Source organism: Piliocolobus tephrosceles, chromosome 19, assembly GCF_002776525.5.
Source record: "Piliocolobus tephrosceles isolate RC106 chromosome 19, ASM277652v3, whole genome shotgun sequence".
Classification (NCBI taxonomy): Eukaryota; Metazoa; Chordata; class Mammalia; order Primates; family Cercopithecidae; genus Piliocolobus; species Piliocolobus tephrosceles.
Genome location: NC_045452.1, coordinates 29,438,689 through 29,446,018, shown reverse-complemented (window position 1 = coordinate 29,446,018; position 7,330 = coordinate 29,438,689). Strand labels below are relative to the sequence as shown.

The 7,330-nt window shown below is 47.1% G+C and overlaps 1 long non-coding RNA gene across 1 annotated transcript; it reads left to right on the top strand.

Annotated features, from left to right (window-relative positions):
• Positions 1 to 3,485: 3,485 nt before the first annotated feature.
• Positions 3,486 to 5,433, top strand: LOC111549056. The gene is made up of 2 exons (XR_002733594.1): positions 3,486 to 3,558; positions 4,905 to 5,433. It is a non-coding gene; the product is annotated as an uncharacterized LOC111549056 (long non-coding RNA).
• Positions 5,434 to 7,330: the final 1,897 nt, after the last annotated feature.

Below are 7,330 nucleotides of genomic sequence, written 5' to 3'. Positions count from 1 at the left end.
GTTTTATGGAACTTGATTATATTCTATAATGTGTTGTTTATACTAGTTTTAATGAGTTCTATTTTAATTTACAAGGAGGTGAGTGTAATGGTACATATTCATCTGAAGAATTCTTCTGGCTCCTCTGACCATAAGTGGATTACTTTATTTTCCAGGAATCACCGGCCTTCTGTAATAATACTATTCTTCACTTCTATATAGCACTTTGCAATCCACATATGTTTCTTATCCATCAACTCAGTTGACCAGTTGTGATATGAAATAGATAGGACAGATATTGGTCCTGTTTTACCAGGGTTATGCCTGCAGCTCAGAGAGGTTAAGTCTGCTCCAGGGCCACCAGCCAGTAAGAAGCAGAGTGGAACCACACCTGAAACCAAATCTCATGATTCAGACACCTGAGTTAGACTCTTCAGATGGGCCTTAGAATATGTTCTGGGTGGGCCAGGCACACTGGCTCAAGCCTGTAATCCCAGCACTTTGGGAGGCCGAGACGGGCGGATCATGAGGTCAGGAGATCGAGACCATCCTGGCTAACATGGTGAAACCTCGTCTCTACAAAAAAAAAAAAAAATACAAAAAACTAGCCGGGCGAGGTGGCGGGCGTCTGTAGTCCCAGCTACTCGGGAGGCTGAGGCAGGACAATGGCGTAAACCCGGGAGGCAGAGCTTGCAGTGAGCTGAGATCCGGCCACTGCACTCCAGCCTGGGCAACAGAGCGAGACTCCGTCTCCACAACAACAACAAAAAAAGAATATGTTCTGGCCAAGGGTCACATCTTACGTCCTGGTATCACTCATTGTACCTAGCACGCTGCTGGGCATGGCATGTATTTGCACAAATATATTATTTGATGAAGGCTGTCTGGGAGAAAGCTGATTTTGCACATTTCAGGCAGAGGCTGTGGCTGAACTCATTCTGTTGGGACCCTGAGTGGCCTGCTGACCCCTAAGGGGCACTAGCCCACAGGACCTGCAGGAAGGTCTGCACCTGCAGAAGTGTGTGAGGGAGACCAGGCTGCCTGAGGGCCCCTCATTCTCTAACGAAGGAGGATATATGACCCAGCCACAGGGATGGGAAATCAGGACCTCTCAACATGTTCACATTCAAAAAATCAGTAGGTATCGATTCACATTACTGAGTTGACTGAAGGTAGAGGCAGTATTTATTCCGAGTTGTGTTCCTGATGTAATAGTACTTAGATCACAATATTTTCTGTAATTACTTAGAAATGACAATGCATATTGGGTTAGTGATAAATCACAGGCACTTTAAATAATGTCATCAGGAATCAAGGAGCATAAATTCTGTGGATTTCATCTCAGCCAATGGGCCATGACTTTGAAGGGTGAACAGTGTCTCTGACAGCCAGCATTGCCCTGGGAAGGTGGGGTGCTGAGGGCCCTAGCTCAGACCCTGGCCTGTGGTGGCCTGTCATCTCAGCCCAGCGGCTCTGGGTGCATCTGGAGAGCTCTGGCTGGAGCCTGCAGCACAGATCATGCTGAGGGTGCTGTGGAGGCAGGACTGCAGGATGGACATGACCCCGGGCAGCAGCAGGTGAGGGAGGAGGGCACTCAGCCAGGTGATCTGCGACTCATGAAGGTGCAAGCACCTGAGCCTCCCTGCTGGTGCCCAGGCTCCATTTGCACCTCTCCTCTGCTCCCTCCCTCACTGCTGCAGGCTCTGGGTAACCTGCACACTTTTGCAGAGTCCTTGGAGCCACCTCTTACAAAAGTGCAATTTCTTCAAAGGGTAGTAGGGCACAGAAGTTTGCAGGGTTGGTTCTGGAGCCCCATGGGAACCTTTCTCAGGAGTGGTAGTTCCATTTAGGGCCAAGGTCACGCTGGCTGAGTGGTCTGATTCCAGTTGCGGAAGCTGAAAGTGGGGTGTGGAAGGAGCTGTGGTCATTGAGCCCCAATCATGTGACAGGCACTCCACTGGCTGCCATCGTTATGATGTTAATTGAAATCATCTGCTCACAAATAGCAGAAACAAACCTGGGTCCTTGGATCAGAGTAAAGGAGAAGTAAGAGGCAGTTATGGGGTTTGTGGAGTGTCCTATGTGGTGAGGGCAGGAACGTGGATGGGACCTCGGGAAGGGATGGGATCAGAATCAGAAGTGACCAAAGTTTCTCTCCATCTCCCTGCTCTTCCTGCATACCAGGTTCTATTCCTCCTTCCACTGAGGTTTTCTTGCCTCTGTTCCCCTGCAGCCTCCTGTGGCTCCTGATCCTATAGGTACAAGTCCAGCCTCTGGGAGATATGAACCTGTTCCTGGGCTCAATTCCACATCCTTTGGGAAGGGTGAGGGGCTCACCCAGCACTAATGGAGTAGTGTCAGGCACAGAATGATGACCTTTGTCCTGTCAGTGTGGACCAAGTGCCAGCTAAGAGGATTCATATCAGTGTGTTATCCTGAGCCTGCGAGGTGGTTTTCTTATGGATATTACCAGTGAAGACCAGAGAGCTGATTGCCATGCCCAAGGCGAGACCAGTAATGCCCCAGCGGGGGTTAACTCATGGCTACTGGCTCCAGGGAGCATGCTCTATCAGCCATGCTCTTCCTTTCCCTGTTACTGCTCTGTGTTCTAGTTGGAGAAAATGGCAAAGAGCTAGAGGGAAACAGACTGGCACAGAGGGAATCATGTTAGGAAGTGTGTTGATGGCGTACTGGTTGGGTAGGGAGGAACCTTGGCCCTGCTGGTGGGACTCTGAGAGCGAAGATGATGGTATTCAGCACGGTAATAGGATGGGATGGGGGAGAGGGCGTGGGAGCCCTGGAGAAGGAAATAAGGTGGAAAATGAAGACAGGGACCCAGAGCAAGAACACAGCACTCAATAATGAACAAGTGCGTTAGTCCGTTCTCACACTGCTATAAAGAACTATCTGAGACTGGGTGATTTATGAAGAAAATAGGTCTGACTCACAGTTCTGCAGGCTTAACAGGAAGCATGATTGGGAGGCCTCAGGAAACTTACAATTATGGTAGAAGGCAAAGGGGAAGCAAGAACCTTCTTCACACGGTGGCAGGACAGAGCGAGAGAGAGCACATGAGGAGGAAAGTACCGCACACCCTTAAACCACTGGATCTCACGAGAACTCATTCACTATCATGAGAACAGCAAACGGAACTCCACCTACATGATCCAAGCCCCTCCCACTCAGTCCCTCCCCCAGCATTAGGGATTACTATTCAACTTGAGATCTGGGTGGGGACACAGAGCCAAACCATATCAACAAATAGAAATTTATTTTATTTTTGCACCAAAGAGCCCGGTTTGGCTTCCTTTGTTCGTCCCGCTGGCCAACGCTCTGTGTGGCTTCCCTCATAAATGCCCCCAGGCCTCAGAATTCTCACCCCAAAGGGTTTCAGACTGAGTCTGCAAGACACGGATCATCCACATGAGTGTTTTCCTCTTTTCTCTGTGGCGCTGAGGGGCTAAGAAGCATCTAGAGATCTCACGCAGCTCTCAGTTTCCCACCACAGCCACGGCCCCCACTCAGCATAGCCCAAAAAAGGAGCAAAAAGCAGAAAGCTCAAGGACCCTCAGAATCAATGTAAATTTTCTTTCTAAATAACTTGAGAATTCTTTTTCCCTCTAGTGCTTGAATTTTCTAAGCTCTACTTGATGTTTTTAAAACGTTAAAATGACTCTGATTTTGAATCGACCTCGTTGGTCTTGCAAAGAAAATAACCGTGCTTCAAAAGGAGAATAAACAAGTCAAGAAGGGAGAATGAGGAGATCCTCAGCTCCTTCCGGGACCCAGACCCCACCTCCCCCTGCACACTCCATGCTCAGGTACATCCGGAGGTGGAAAGACCCAGGGTCAAATGACAGCTCTGCATCTTGAGACTGTGTGACCTTTGGTGAGTGACCTCACATTTCTGGGTCTTGGTTTTCTCAATAAAAATAAAAAAGAGAGATAAACAGGTCTACATGGAACAATGCTTGGAAGGAAATGGAATAACATATGCAAAATAGCTGTGCACTTCTGAAAGTCCTCTGTAAATGTACTCTCCTGATTCATGTCACTGATAATTATTATTGCTAGTTATTCTCTCAACCTACTGTATGCAAACCCCCTGTGCTTCATGCCAGAGGAAGGGATTGGGTTGAAATTGTCTACTTGCAAAAGTTATAATATTTTTCTTTCAGGCTTGTTCTCTCAGAACACAAAATCACTATTCAGTACCTGGGACATTACAATAATACATTTTAATGAAAACTTAATTAATTTGAAATGATTGCTTTGTTGTAAGTAGAGTGAAAAAAATCTTTAAAAATTGGCAAATGGAAGAGAAAAATGTTTTTATATAAGTACTTAGGAGAGACATATTGAGGCCATGAATATTTCTGAAATAAGAGAACATAAAACTTGAATTTGTAAAGTTGTTTTCTTAATTTGGAGGACTGTTTCAACTTGTTTCCAAATGAAAATAAAAGAACCAAGTTCTGTAGCTTCTGCAAATGTATGAGGAAATCAATGTAAGCTTTTTTCTTCGTCTTCTTTTATTTTTTATTTTTTTATTTTTTGGGACAGAGTCTCACTCTGTCACCCAGGCTGAAGTGCAGTGATGTGATCTCGGCTCACTGCCACCTCTGTCTCCCAGGTTCGAGCAATTCTCCTGCCTCGGCCTCCCGAGTAGCTGGGATTACAGGTGTGTGCCACCACGCCTGGCTAATTATTGTGTTTTTAGTAGAGATGGGGTTTCCCCATGTTGGCCAGGCTGGTCTCGAACTCCTGACCTCAGGTGATCTGCCTGCCTTGGCCTCCCAAAGTGCTGGGATTACAGGCCTGAGCCACCACGCCCGACCTTCTCCTTTTTTAAGAAAACCTGTTTTCCAATAGGGTTTAACAACATGGGCTCACTGGGGGCTTCAAGTGTTTATTGTTTGGTTTAGTTTTACAGAAAGACACAAAGCTCAAGACCAGAAGTACAACTGAGGGAGCATACGCTGTAAGACTGCCTCCCAGACACACCACTGCAACAGTGAATCGCACTGTTTAGACTTTGACTTCAGGGTCGGGGTGAGCTGATGAGACTGGCCCCTTGATGAGGTGAGAGGCCACCAAGCAGTGAGAGCAGCTGAGTTTGAGCCCTGTCTCTGCCACCTGTAACTCTCTCATCTTGAGCAGGTCCAGCCTCAGTGTGGGCCTCAGATCTCCCATCCTTGAAATGAGAGAATTCAAATCCAGCTCCGGCTCTGCAGCCCACGCCCTTCCCTGCACTACACAGCATCCAATAGTCTTGAAGAAGGAGTGAATGACATTCGAAGGTTACATCATCTAAGCCATACTCCTCTCCCATCGCATCCCTTGTTGTCCTTTACGTGGTTCCCATTCATCTTTCTTCTCTTGGGCCCGGGGGTGTGCTGGTGAATGTTTAACAGCCACTCCGTGAAAAAAACAAAACGGTCTTGATTGATGGCATTTGCTGATTTTCTTGGTGTAAACACTCCCACTATGGGCTGTTTCAAGCAACCACAGCCATGCTGCTGAATGCTGATCCTGGAAGAGTCAGTGCAAGCCGGTTCTGGCACAGCACTGGCTGGGTTGCTGCAGGATAGGGGCGCTCGCTCCCTGCTGGCTAAATGTGAAATCGGATGAGATCGTTACCAGCTAATATTCATTGCGTGCTTATTGTGAGCCGGGCTCTCTGCTCAGAGCCTTGCATAGGTTGTCTCATGTAATCGTCAACACAGTCCTAGGATTCAGTCTCTCGGTACAGATGGTTATGTAACCTGCCCAAGGCCATGCAGCCACAAGGAGGAGGAGTTGAACCGGCCATGGCGCCTGAGTTCATAGCCCATGCTTTCAGGCAATATGCTATCCTACATTTCAGCCTTGCTGCTTTCTGCTCTTGAAAGCCTGCAGAAAAATGCCTTGAGACATAAAGCAAGTCCATTTGCACTTGGTTCCTTTATTTTGAGCTTATTTATCAAATCTGATGATCCTCATGCATCTCTTTATTGTACCTGGCCTGTTAAGACATCTGTTGGTAAGCATACTTTGGTGATATTTATTGTCATTCTAAGAACTCACAGATTTATACCATTTATACCATTCTGTGTTTTGTGTTTGGGTAGGCCTCATTAACAGGGTAGAGTTTAGACATATGGGTCTTGTATAAAAAAAGTGACTTCGTAGCAGTGTTTTTGTCTTGTGTGTGTGTGTGTGTGTGTGTGTGTGTGTGTGTGAGATTATGGATAGAAACAGCCTTAGGTAAAGGGGGCTATCTGGAGCAGAGAGGTTTTTAATTAGGGTGATATTCCAGAGCTGAGTGGCAGTGTTTCTTGAATAACAGAAGCGTGGAGAGCTCTCCCTTGGAAGGGCATAGCCATATACCAGCCGGCCAAACTGATTTTTCAGGGAATTAGGCCCTGCATACCCAAACTGGCAGAGGCACGAGGCTTTTGTCTGGCTGAGCATGGTACAAAATGGTTTGGAACATAAACAATTATCTGGAGGACCAGGGCTGCATGGATTGCCAAACTGGGCAATTTGTCCTCATCAGCAATACAATGTCCACCCAGGGTATGATTCTGTGGGCCGCTCCCCTTGGCCCCGGACCGACTGCCTCCAGGGGGATGCCAATCTCATGCCACTGCACCTGATTTTAAGCAAACTCAGAATATGAAAATGTGGATTTTGAGAGGTGTAACTTGGGTGAAATCAGCTTTGTGGTGTAGAGCACGACGTAGCAGTAAGAGCATTTGTAATAAGTAATGGTTCTGTTGTGACATATAAATGCTTGCTACTAATTATTTAAAACTTCAGGCCGGGCACAGTGGCTCATGCCTGTAATCCCAGCACTTTAGGAGGCCAAGGTGGGCGGATCACCTGAGGTCAGGAGTTCGAGACCAGCCTGGCCAACATGGTGAAACCCCGTCTCTACTAAAAATACAAAAAAATTAGCCGGGCGTGGTGGCATGTGCCTGTAATCCCAGCTACCCAGGAAGCTGAGGCAGGAGAATAGCCAGAACCCAGGAGGCAGAGGCCACTGCATTCCAGCCTGGGTGACAGAAACCATCTCAAAAAAAAAAAGAAAGAAAGAAAATCCTGCCATTCAGAAATTGTATTAGCTGGCTCTCATGTTACTAATAGAGACATCCCTGAGACTGGATAATTTATAAAGGAAACAGGTTTAATGGACTCACATTTCCACATGGCTGGGGAGGCCTCGCAATCATGGCAGAAGATGAAGAGTAAAGGGGCGTCTTACACAGCGGCAGGCAAGAGAGAGCGTGTGCAGGGGAACTCCCCTTTATAAAAAACTTCAGATCTGGTGATGTATTCACTATCACGAGAACAGCACTGGAAAAACCTG